We start from the raw sequence: 12,140 nt of genomic DNA, 5'->3' as shown, positions 1-12,140 counted from the left end.
TGTGTGCCTAGAGCCCGTGCTCTGCAGCAAGAGAAGCCACTGCAACGAGAAGCCTGCACACTGCAACTACAGTGTGACCCCCCCAGGGCTGCAACTGCAGAAGGCCCAAATGCAGCAACAAAGACCCAGCACAGCCATAAATAAGATAAATACAATGAATACATCTTTATAAAAAATGCACTTAATACTCCTTAAAAGCACATCAAGCTTAGCCAAGCCAACCTTAAACATGCTCAGAACACTTACATTAGCCTTCAGCTGGGCAAAACTATGCAACACAAAGCCTATTTAATAATAAAGTGTTGACTACCTCATGTCATTTTTGGAATACTGTACTGAAAGTGAAAAACAGAATGACCGTCTGGGTTCAGAATGATTGTAGCCATATCGGTAGTTAACCCTGGTGACCACGTTTACCCTGGGAGCTGTGGCTGCTGCCCTGACCAATATCCTGAGAGAGTTTTCTCCCAAACACCGCTAGCCTGGGAAAGACCCAAATTCAAAGTCTGAAGTATGCTTTCTGCTAAATGAACCTTGCTTTCACACTGTCCCAAGGTTGAACCACCAGAAGCTGGGGACTGTCTGTGTGTCATGGGGTAAATTCCTGGAAGTGAAACGGCTGGAGTCAAACCACACCTGCATTTCACAGTGTGCTAGATGTGCCACACTAGTCTTCAAGTTCACTAGTTTACACACCTGTGTGTAACGGACTGCTATATATCCTTCACATGCTTGTCAGCACAATATTACCAGACTCCTTGATCTCTGGCTAAGCTGGTAATAGCAAAAACAATGCCGTCATAGTTTTGTCATCTCTTTTTATAACTGAGGGTGAGCATCCCATGTGCAAAGTTAAAAGACAAATGACATAGTGGGAAATTACAAACCATCAATCAGACAAAGACAAACGAACCGACAGAAAACTGAACGAAAACTTGAACTGGGGACTTCTCTGATGCTCCAGTGGTCAGGACGCCCACACTTCCACTCTAGGGCACGGGTTCGTTCCCTGCTTGGGGAACTAGATCCCATATTCTGTGCAGAACAGCAAAAAGAAAAAAAACAGTGTAAAAATAAACAAAACTTGAACTGGCACTTCATAAAAGAAGATATCCAAATGGGCATTAAGGGAAATATGAATTAAAATCACAGCAAGACTGCACTGTATACTCACCCGAGTAGCTCAAATTAAGAAGTCTGACAATACCAAATGTCCCCGATGATGTGGAGAATAGGAACTCTCACAGACTTCTGGCAGGAGTGTAAATTGATAAACTGCTCAGAAAAGCTGAAGATATGAATGCTTTATATCCCAGAAATTCTACTCTTGGCATCTATGTTCCTTGAGAAAGTCTCGCCCATGTGTACCAGATAAGTTATATAAAGGAATTTCGGGGCAAAACTGTTTCTACTAGGAAAAAAAAATATAAAACCTTAACTATCCATTCTAGTAAAGTGGAAAATAAATTGTTTAATCATTTTTATGATTTTTTATAAAAATATTTTAATGTTTAATAATTAAAAATAAAAATATATAATATTTTGGAAAAAATAAATCTCCACAACAATGGAAAACCATACAGTAACAGAATGAAGGAATCACGGCTTCATGCATCCACATAGCTGGGTTGCATAAAAATGCAAGCTAAATAAGTCACAAAAGAAGAACATGACTCACCTTATATAAAGGTCAAAAACAGGTGGAGCTACACTTCTGTACAGCGTCTGAGGATGCAAACACAGAAGGAAAAACTACATTAAAAAGATAAAGAAGGGCTTCCATGGTTGCTCGGTGGTAAAGAATCCACCTGCCAATACAGGAGACATGGGTTCAATCCCTGATCTGGGAAGATCCCATACGACACAAAGCAACGAAGCCCGTGCGCCACATCTACTGAGCCTGTGCTCCAGAGACCAAGTGCCACAACTACTGAGTCCTCAGGCTCCAGAGACCGTGCTTTGCAATAAGAGATGCCACTGCAGTGAGAAGCCCAAGCACCGTAACTAGAGAGTAGCCCCCACTCACCGCAAATCGAGAAAAGCCCTGCCGAGATGCTGGCTTTATTTTACTTTACTGTGTGGGTGATAGTTCTGCAAGTGTTGGCTATGTCTTTAAAATGTACGTATATGTTTCATACACTCCTCTGTGGGTATGATAAAAAAATAAAAGAAGTTCAGAATGACATGTGTATAATACCACTTAATTAAAAAGAAAAAAGTTTTTAAAATATAAAGAAATAGACATTTATTTCCTCATCTATGCACTGATCAGCTCTGGGAGCTTATGGAAGAAACTGGTAACAAAGATCATCACTGGAATGAGGCAATGGGTCACTGAGAGGCAGAAGCAGGAAGAAAAAGATACTTCTGGGGACTTCCCTGGTGGTCCAGTGGCTAAGACCCCATGGTCCCAATGCAGGGGGCCCAGGTTTGATCCCTGATCAGGGAACTAGAACCCACATGCCTGAACTAAGACTCAGTACAGCCAAATAAATAAATATTTTTTGAAAAAAAAGAAGAAAGAAAAGATACCTTTCATAGTGTTAAATCATGTTAACATACTACTCACTTAAAAATACACTTGCATTAAAGAAAACAAGTTCTGTTGGTATTTTCTTTCTTGATCTATTACTACATAACAAGTAGCAAATTTAGTGGCTTTAAACAATACATACCTTTATTATCTCACAGTTTAGGTGGGTCCATCCTAAAGGAGACCAGTCCTGAGTGTTCATTGGAAGGACTGATGTTGAAGCTGAAACTCCAATACTTTGGCCACCTGATGTGAAGAGCTGACTCATTTGAAAAGACCCTGATGCTGGGAAAGATTGAAGACAGGAGGAGAAGGGGACAACAGAGGATGAGATAGTTGGATGGCATCACTGACTCAATGGACATGAGTTTGAGTAAACTCTGGGCGTTGGTGATGGACAGGGAGGCCTGGCGTGCTGCAGTCTGTGGGGTCACAAAGAGTCGGACATGACTGAGCGACTGAACTGAACTGAATTTAGGTGGGTCAGGAGTGCAGGCATAGCTTAGCTGAGTCCTTGACTCAGGGTCTCCCAGGGCTGCACAAGGACTGGGCAGTATTTTCACTGGGAGGCTCACATGGGGAAGAATCTATTTCCAAGCTCATTCAGATGGTTGGCAGAATTCATTTCTCAGTAGCTATATGACTGAGGGCCCCAGGTTTTTGTCCCAATTCCTTGAGACCACTTTGCCAGGTGGGCTTCCCAGCAGGGCTGCTCTAAATGCAGTCATAGGTAACACAGCATGTTTTGGGAGTGTCCTCCCATTATCTTTGCTGTATTCTACTGGTTACAAGTGAGTCATACATTCTGCCCACACTTAAGGGGAGGGAGTTACACTAAGGCATGGACACCAACCAGGAGGTGGGAATTACTGGGAGTCACCTTAGCGCTTGTCAGCCACAACTGTTTATTATTTGGGAAGATTTTTTCCCCCAATATTTTTCTATTTTATTTTTTTCCTTTATCTATTTGCAAGAGACCTGTGGATAAGTTAACCCTTTGTTTGCCACATGAAGTGCCAATTCAAATCATTTCTGATAAATTAATAAATGACTTCATGAATCTTCTATTTAGCTGGTAAAGAATATGCCTGCAACATGGGAGACCTGGATTCCATCCCTGGGTTGGAACGATCCCCTGGAAAAGGGAAAGGCTATCCACTCCAGTATTCTGGCCTGCAGAATTCCATGTGGTCCCAAAGAAACGGAGAGGACTGAGCAACTTTCACTTTCACACACTGTTAGCTACAGCAAGAGTGACTTCACTGGGCCTTTGTAGAGTCTGTTTCCCTTACCTGGAAAGCTGAACTGGGTCAAGGCACAGAATTTGATTAAAATTCAAGGACAGGTGAGAAGATTGATTTGGGCCTGACTTGAAGTTTCTCTGACTTTGATTTATGTCAAGATGAACCAAAGAAATAGTGCCAAGAGGAACTTCCCTGGTGGTCCAGTGGCTAAGACTCTGTGCTCCAAAAGCAGGGGGCCTGGGTTCAATCCCTGGTCAGGGAATAAGATCCCCCATGCTGCAGCTAAAGATCCCTTATGTCACAACTAAGACCCAGCACAGCCATAAATAAATACATTTTAAAAAAGAAAAAGAAATAGTGCAAAGACAGTGTGTGCTGTGCCAGTTCTGGGCACTCTTCCCTTACCTGTGCCTGGACTACAGAGCCAAAAAGGAGTTGTTCAACTCTTTCACATAGGCCTCTTCCTTTTTAAACAACAAAAGCAAGGATAACACTCTGAATCATTCCAGATTCAGCTCCTAGGCTGTCTCCTAGAGGGACATCACAACTTCCAGGCCAAGGTGGTCATACCATCAACCAGTTAGCCTTCACTGCAGAGAATTGTAATAGATCTATTATTAATATATTCACATTTCTAATTCTTTCACTCCATAGCAAGACCCTTCAAGGCAAGGATGGAATTTGCTTTTCATCTGTATGTCCAGCTGTCCACTGGAGATCTCCATACAGGTATCCCGCAAGCAGATCACCCTGTCCAAAGCTGAATTCACTTGATGCACCCTGCCCACTAAGTGTCTAGATAGCACCCAAGCCTCTTTTGTTGCATCTTTTTTCAAAATTTTTATTTATTTATTTTTGGATGTGCTGGGTCTTCGTTGCTGCTCAAGGGTTTTCTCTAGTTGCAGCAAGTGGAGGCTACTCTTCATGGTGGTGCCCAGGTTTCTCATGCAGTGATGTCTCTTGTTGCAGAGTATAGGCTCTAGGTGCTCGGGCTTCAATAGTTGCAGCACAAAGGCTCAGTAGTTGCAACTTGCTGGCTTTATGGTGCACGGGCTTCGGTAGTTGTGGCTCCCTAGCTCTACAGCTCAGGCTTAATAGTTGTGGTGCATGGGCTTAGTTCCTCCATGGCATGTGGAATCTCCCCAGACCAAGGATCGAACCCGTGTCCCCTGCATTGGCGGACAGATTCTTATCCACTGTACCACCAGGGAAGTCCTCATTGCATTTTGCACGTAGGTTGTAGTTTTCTGTTAACAAAACTATCTCTCCCATTAGATAGTGAGAAACTGGGGGCAGAAACCATATGAATTTTATTTATCTTTGTATCCCTGGAGCCCAGCCCAGACCTCCAGTGTAGGAGCTATTGAATAAATGGCCACTAAACTGAACTGGGTGTCTATATCTTCAGGCCCAGGTACCATACGGGTACCTGGGAAATGCTCAGGACATGTTTGTTCCATTAGATTCGAGGAAAGATGCTTCTCCGAGTCCTCTGCCCGCCCTCCTTCTCTAGCAGGCTTGGATTAATACTGAGAGCCAATAGTTTGTCACATAGCAACAATAGTAAAGAATGAGCTACTGCCGCAGAGAGCAGAAGCTTGCCTGCCGCAGAGAGCAGAGCTATTTTGAGATCCTTTAGGTAAAGTCACAGTCTGATAGGCCCACGCGTTGTGGCAAGTTACCCTCAGCTTAGGGGTACAAGGCACTGAAAACATCTTATTTGCATATCTGTCTCTTTTGCCATCCTTTGGAGCACCCTTTTAGAATATGAAGTACCACATTTTAGGTCATGGTTTTTCTTATTGTTCAGTCAATCAGCTTTTCACCTGCAATAATACTAACATATTTTAATATTCCACTGAATTACTGTACAGATGTGCTAATTTAGAGATCAAATGGCCACAAAACCCAAACAAAAAAGCAGGACTTAGGTCTCAGCCCAAACTTCTCGGCATGACACATGGGCCCTTTGTGGCCTGGCCAGGCCTACTTTTTCGGGATCTTCTCCTCCCTGGCTGTTCTCATTAGCATATGCTCCAGCCTTGGTGAGCAACCTCGAGGCACCAATGTGGCAAGTGCTTTCGCTCATGAATTATCCATCTTTGTTTGCCTTGAGAGAGCCTCTATTGCTCTGTCCAGGAACTATTTACCTCCATGAGTTTCTTTCCAAATAGACGGTGTGCCCAGTGGACAGGAATAGTGGTTTTTCCCTTGTTGAAATCTACAGTATCCAGCAAAGTGCTGGGCAGAGAGAAGATGATCAGCAAAGGTTGGTTCAGGTATAAAGAATACAAGTTCTTCAGGTACCTTTCAGGCTCTGCTAGTCCACTTCAGTCCTGGTGGTGGGACACCATGCCTAATGACATGGACAATTATTACACATTCTATGGTTGTTTTTGTGGCCTTGGCAGTCTGTGTTCTTATTTTATAGAAAAGACATTGTGACTGTATGTTTACGTATACAACTGTCTTCTTCCTTTATTCATTCATTCATTCAACAAACACGCATTGGCTCTGAATTCTGTGGCAGTTCCTAGAAGCGGTGCTTCCTGCCCCAAAGGTTCAGTGGTAAGAAGCCTGTATGTGGGGTTGGAAGACCTACGGTCAAGCAAGCCTTGACTTTGCCTCAGTTTGGGGTCCTGAACAGGACATTTCACTTGCCTTAGAGTCCTAGGTTCCTAGATCATCAGTGAATACAAACACTTATTCTCCTTCTGTTGTAATTGTAAATAATTTGGGTCAAGATATTCAAGATGCCAGGAGAGAGGAAGATAGACTGGCATCTTGATGGACAGGAAAAAAGAAAAAAAAAAAGACCAAGTCCTTTTCAGGGCCAGAAAGTCCTCCTTGCTGCATTAGAACAGATGAGGGTGGGAAGGGAGACCTGCCCACCCAGACCAGATTCACAAGTCAATGATATCCATTCATTTGTTCAAGAAATTTGAGTTGAGTTCTTGCTTTCCCTTGTAGCTCAGTTGGTAAAAAATCTGCCGGCAATGCAGGAGACCCAGGTTCGATTTCTGGATCAGGAAGATCCCCTGGAGAAGGAAATGGCAACTCACTCCAGTATTCTGGCCTGGAGAATCCCATGGACAGAGGACCCTGGCAGGCTACAGTCCCTGGGGCTGCAAGAGTCGGACACGGCTTAGCGACTAAACCACCACTTGAGTTAGGAGCTGGGGAGAGAGAAATGGACCATATGGTCACCCTTCTCACTGTCACAGGGAAAGACCAATAAGGACTGTAACAGCATGTAATGTGGGGCAATTCAGAAGTATAGGATACTGGCCATGGAGGCCCTGGGAGGAGTCAGGGACTGGGGAGGACTTTAGTGGAAACGGGAGTGTAAGCTGAGATCTGAAGGGTGAATTGGCAATTCGGTGGGGAAAAGGGCTGAGGGTGGTGAGTGTTTCAGACAGAAAGAATATTTGTATGACTGTCCCAGGCACAGAGAAACCACGGCTCGAACAGAACAGAAATAATTCCACTTGGCTGCAAGGAGGGAAGTTGAAAGGAATAAGACAGGTGGGCAAGAGCCATTTCCTGAACATGAAACTTTGCCCTCACGATAAAGAGGAACTATTGAAGGCTTTTGAAAAAACACTTTTGGGCTCTGATGTCATACACCACAGAAATTCATATTGCAGAATGAAAGCTCTCACTCTGACACTGGTAACAGTTCAGTGCATATTCACTCCCATTATTATCATTAATAACATTCGTAAACGTAGAGCCATTCTTTACCTGCTGTCTTATCATTTTTTCCCTGTCCTTAGTAATATGGATATCTTTCTATGGTAGTACATATCTACCTACTAGTTTTTAAATGACCACATAATATCCCATTATTGTAAGGCTGTTTGATTGCTTTGTATTGTGGTAAAAAAAAAAAAAAATGTATATTCCCTGGTAGCTCAGTTGGTAAAGAATCTGCCTGCAGTGCAGGAGACCCAGTTTGATTCCTGGGTCGGAAAAATCTGCTGGAGAAGGGAGAGGCTACCCACTCCAGTATTCTTGGGCTTCACTTGTGGCTCAGCTGGTAAAGAATCCATCTGCAATGTGGGAGACCTGGGTTTGATCCCTGGGTTGGGAAGATCCCCTGGAGAAGGGAAAGGCTATCCACTCCAGTATTCTGGCTTGGAATATTCTATGGACTGTATAGCCCATGGGGTTGCAAAGAGCTGGACTCGATTGAGTGAATTTCACTTTTACTTTCCCCATCCCTCCTCCCCCCAGCCCCTGGCAATCTCCATTTTGCTTTCTGTCTTTATGCATTTGACTGCTCCAGGTACTTTATATAAGTGGAAACATATCCATAGCATTTTGTTTTGCTTTTTAAAACATTCACATAGAGATAGGCAATTGATTTGTTTCCCCCTTTTGGGTGAGGGATATTCTCATCTCTGTGTACTTGTATAATACATCCTAGAGGTACTGGAGTTTTCAAAGTCTGTAAACATTTGGTATGAATCTAAACATTTATACCATGCTCTATCCCCACTAACAGTGTATGAAAGCCACGATTCTCCATATCCTTGCCAATTGTTGTTGTTATTTAGTTGTTAACTTGTGTTCGACTCTGTGACCCCGTGGACTGTAGCCCACCAGGCTCCTCTGTCCATGAAATTTCCCAGACAAGAATATAGAGTGGGTTGCCAGTTCCTCCTCCAGAGGAGCCTCCTGACCCAGGGATCAAACCTGCATGTTCTGTGTCTCTTGCATTGCAGGCAGATTCTTTACGTCTGAGACAGGGAAGCCCATCCTTGCCAAAATCGGCTATCACAAAAAAAATTTTTTTAAGAACAGATCTTATTAAATGAGTAATATAAAAAATGTGTTCTTGCAAATGTGGACAACATTTTACATATAGTATATCAATCGATAATTCCTTGTAATGGGTGTACAGTCACTTTCACCTCCCCGTGAGTGTTCACATTTGCAGGAGCAACCCAAGTTCGTGAACTGTTTTTCCCTTGATGACAAGTGCTTTGGAAAAAACTTTGTTGAGGCCACACCTGTAAGAGTTCACTTTAATTTTTGTGAATAGGTGATACTTGCACGTGGTTCAACATCCTCAATTTGGAAGATAATTCAGGAAGTAGTATTCATAGGGCTTGATGACTTGGTGTGAGGAAGAAGGAACAGGGAAGAAGACTATGTGGATTCATGGATGGTGCCCAGATATCCATCCACAGATAGAGGGATCGTGGGGTTATTCGTAGGAATAAGAAACACAGAACACAAGGTATAGATCCTGGGGAAAGGGGGCAGAGGTGAACTAAGCTACAGTGCCAGGGGGTCACAGGGGTAGTATCTCAACCAGAGGCAACTGATGGATACACCCTGCGCTAACATCTATCTCCTCCTATTCTTGTGCCCATTATCTATGTGTGTTTGTGCTCACTCATGTCCAACTCTGCAACCCCATGGACCGTAGCCCACCAGGCTCCTCTGTCCATGGAATTCTCCAGGCAAGAATACTGGAGTGGGTTGCCATTTCCTCCTCAAGGAGATCTTCCCAACCCAGGGATTGAACCCTTGTCTCCTGCATCTCCCGCATTGACAGGTGGACTCTTTACCACTGAGCCACCTGGGAATCCCCAATATCTAGATGTCTCTTTTGGCAATCAGGGCATCTGGAAAGCTGAATTAGTGATCAGAGGGTTTCAAGGTGAACCGAGAATGTCTTAAAAGGAGTTGGATGACCCTGTGAGACACTTCCTTCTGACGACGGAGAAGTGAGTGTCGTAGCTCAGGAGCGCTAGCCAGGCCTGAGGTGCAGGCCTAATCACCTTAAATGCAGTGATCTCATTTGCATTCTCCCAGCAACTCTCTGAATTAGGTAAGATCTCTTCCCTTTTAGAAGGAATGACCAGAAACTAAGGTGTACTGAGTACTTGCTGTATTCCAGGCACTGTGATAAACACCATTCATAAATTATCACATTTCGTCTGTGAAACAGTAAAGTAAGTCTAATCAAGAAGTCCACTTTACCAACGAGGAACCAAGTCACACAGCTGCCAAGTGACAGAGTCAGGATTTAAACCCCATCCTGACTGACTTCTTACCTGCCCGTCTCTACTGCCTAGCGTGTGTCCCCCACTCTCCCACCACCCAGCTACCAGCAGGCAATTTCTTCTTTATGAATGTACTCTTCATTTACACATGGCACTCCACATTTGATTAGATTTTCATTTGATTAGGCTAGATATAATCCAAGCTGAAGATTCAATTCCATGTTTTTGGAAACATGTGAAGTTTTCACCCTGATCGCATTTTGTGTGATAAAATGCCTTCAGTCACTCGCAACATGGCTGACTTCAGTGTCAGATTCTGGGTGAAGACCCAGAGGAGTCAATTGCCTGAAGAGAAGGGCGTCGAATCAGAATTCCCGGTTTACAGCAGAGCCTTCCCTTTGCCAGGTCCATGGCCCCTGACTACTCTCTGCAGAATTTTCCCCTGAGATGTTTCACAGGATCTTCTCTAATAGGTATTCCGTGGTATTTGGGGCTAGGTGGGCCAGGGACGTTTGAATGCTGTTTAGCCTCAAGCTGCACCATCTGCAAACAAGGCAAATCTTTCCCCAGAAGTCATGAACTCTTCAAAAAAAATCAGATGAGAAACCTTTCAGGAGGAAATGATGGGCAAAATTTCCAGGTGTTGTGCATATTTTTTCCCTCTGTCCTCTTTACTGTGAACGTGGATATAAACTACTAAAGAGAACTGAATTATTCCTGAAGGCCAGTTCTGACTGTAGCCCAACAAGGTGAATCCATCCTATAACAACTTTAAGGTAAGTTGGTACTGCCCTTTTCAATTTGCCTGCCTTTCTACTGCTGCTGCTGCTAAGTCGCTTCAGTCGTGTCCGACTCTGTGCGACCCCATAGACGCCAGCCCACCAGGTTCCCCCGTCCCTGGGATTCTCTAGGCAAGAACACTGGAGTGGGTTGCCATTTCCTTCTCCAATGCATGAAAGTGAAAAGTGAAAGTGAAGTCACTCAGTCGTGTCCGACTCTTAGAGACCCCATGGACTGCAGCCCACCAGGCTCCTCCATCCATGGGATTTTCCAGGCAAGAGTACTGGAGTGGGGTGCCATTGCCTTCTCCACCCTTTCTACTGCAGTTTGGGGTAAATAAGGCCTGAAGTCACAGGACGGAATTCATCCCTGTTGGCAACCTGAATTGCTTTATTAAGATTTTCACTTCTAGGTTCTTATTTATTCTCCTAGTTATTCATTTAAAAGGCAATAAACAACATCTACCGAGTCTGATGCTGGGAGGGATTGGGGGCAGGAGGAGAAGGGGATGACAGAGGATGAGATGGCTGGATGGCATCACTGACTCAATGGACATGAGTCTGAGTGAACTCCCGGAGTTGGTGATGGACAGGGAGGCCTGGCGTGCTGCGATTCATGGGGTTGCAAAGAGTCGGACAAGACTGAGCGACTGAACTGAACTGAACAAAAATCAAAGTAAACTTGACAGTAAGGAAACATCAACTAAGAAGCATGAGATCTGAAACATGTTTAAAAGCTTTTAACTATCTCCATAGAAACTGGTTTAGGGGTTTCTTTGGGGAGACCTTGCCATCAATTTACCCAAGGCCAAACACAGAGAAATCCTGTAACATGTAGGTACGAATGCTGGTGAGGCCTTCCTCTGCAAAACTGATGTCATAAACACATTTTATTTATATTCAAGCATTTTCCTCCATCATTTTCCCCATAATTACATTATCTTTAAAGCACTGCCTAAACATGGCCTTTTTTTTTTTTTTTAAGCTGTTTTATCGAGAGCGAATTAAAAGAAACACCCTAAAATGTCATCAGGTCCTGGATGCGTTCAGAAAAGTAATTCAACGCTCCTTTGGTGAGAGTGCCGCCTGGTAGGGGCATGTGCACACGTGGTGGGCAAGAAAAGAGTTTAGTAGATCTGGTCTTAAAAAATCTTCCCACTGCTGTGATTTTTGTTTCCTGATTATCAAAATAAAGTATGTTCATTGTCAAAAAAACCTAACATTAAAAGAAAAAGGAAACAACTCGTAGTTGGTGTGATTTTTGGATGGGAGCCCTGGGAAAGCGACGGAGAGGAACGCACGATCTGTGGCCTGGAATACTGGGCGGCAGGGTACCCCTGCCTAATAAATTAACAGGGCTGGGAAGACTGGCTTCCCAAGGGCCCCGGGCGCAGTGCCATCCCCAAGAAGCTCCTCTTCGGCCACCTGTGTGGCGACTTGTCGCCTTCCCTGAGTAGCTGCGCGGCCCCGTCACCCCGCCACCCAGTTCCCACCGATCTCCTACGCAAAGACCCAACCCAGGCACCTTCCCCCGTAAATGTCCACCGACTGAAAATAGATCCCAAGC

General features: G+C 44.2%; 1 long non-coding RNA gene across 1 annotated transcript; it reads right to left on the bottom strand.

Annotated features, from left to right (window-relative positions):
• Positions 1 to 718: 718 nt before the first annotated feature.
• Positions 719 to 2,714, bottom strand: LOC104981164. The gene is made up of 5 exons (XR_824345.1): positions 2,676 to 2,714; positions 2,027 to 2,144; positions 1,679 to 1,725; positions 1,175 to 1,251; positions 719 to 1,035 (listed from the first exon to the last, which is right to left on the bottom strand). It is a non-coding gene; the product is annotated as an uncharacterized LOC104981164 (long non-coding RNA).
• Between the last annotated feature and the right edge of the window lie 9,426 nt (positions 2,715 to 12,140).

Source organism: Bison bison, unplaced genomic scaffold (genome assembly GCF_000754665.1).
Source record: "Bison bison bison isolate TAMUID 2011002044 unplaced genomic scaffold, Bison_UMD1.0 scf7180017858886, whole genome shotgun sequence".
Classification (NCBI taxonomy): Eukaryota; Metazoa; Chordata; class Mammalia; order Artiodactyla; family Bovidae; genus Bison; species Bison bison.
The sequence above is the reverse complement of the archived record's forward strand: the minus strand, read 5'-3'. Positions and strand labels throughout refer to the sequence as shown.